Source organism: Heterodontus francisci, unplaced genomic scaffold (assembly GCF_036365525.1).
Source record: "Heterodontus francisci isolate sHetFra1 unplaced genomic scaffold, sHetFra1.hap1 HAP1_SCAFFOLD_121, whole genome shotgun sequence".
Classification (NCBI taxonomy): Eukaryota; Metazoa; Chordata; class Chondrichthyes; order Heterodontiformes; family Heterodontidae; genus Heterodontus; species Heterodontus francisci.
Genome location: NW_027140425.1, coordinates 935456 through 936127, shown reverse-complemented (window position 1 = coordinate 936127; position 672 = coordinate 935456). Strand labels below are relative to the sequence as shown.

The 672-nt window shown below is 50.0% G+C and overlaps 1 non-coding gene across 1 annotated transcript; it reads left to right on the top strand.

The window, feature by feature from the left end:
- Window positions 1–307: 307 nt before the first annotated feature.
- On the top strand, window positions 308–398 carry trnar-ucu (transfer RNA arginine (anticodon UCU)). Its single transcript is given in 2 exon segments — window positions 308–344; window positions 363–398. It is a non-coding gene; the product is annotated as a tRNA-Arg (tRNA).
- Window positions 399–672: the final 274 nt, after the last annotated feature.

Here is a 672-nt window from a genome sequence, read left to right as displayed (position 1 = left end):
TGAGGTAGATGATCAGCCATGATCGAATTGAATGGCAGAAAAGGCTCGATGGGCTGAATGGCCTACTCCTATGTTCCTCTGTTCTGAAGAGAGTTGGCGCCAGCGCGCAGCCCTGCTTGACCCCACTGCTGATCTTGAAAGTGTCTGATGTTGCTCCATTGTAACTGATGGAACTGTGCATGTTCTCGTGGAAAGAAGAGATGATGCCCAAGAGTTCAGGAGGGCAGCCGAGTTTCCATCGCAGTTTGAAGAGTCCGTCTCTGCTGACAGGATCAAAGGCCTTGGTGATGTCTTTCAAAATATGTGCGCCTCTGTGGCGCAATGGATAGCGTGTTGGACTTCTAAATAATGATAAAGAAGGCATTCAAAGGTTGTGGGTTCAAATCCCACCAGAGTCAGATTTTGGACCAGAGACAGAAGAGCACGACGGAACAGAGAGTTAACAAGTGTGTCAAAAGCACCGACTCAGAGACAGAGCGAGAGAGAGAGGAGCACGGCAGGAGCGGAGCAGGGGTAAAAAAAAATCAAGGAGTGACATCACAATGGAGAGTGAGAGCAGGGAAACAGAGAGCCGCTGGGGTGAGTTTCCAGGATTTGGTTCTTGCTTCGGTGCAGTGGAAGGAGCTGTTTGCTGAGGATCTGGTAAGCTGTGACATCACAGGCAAGCAGGTC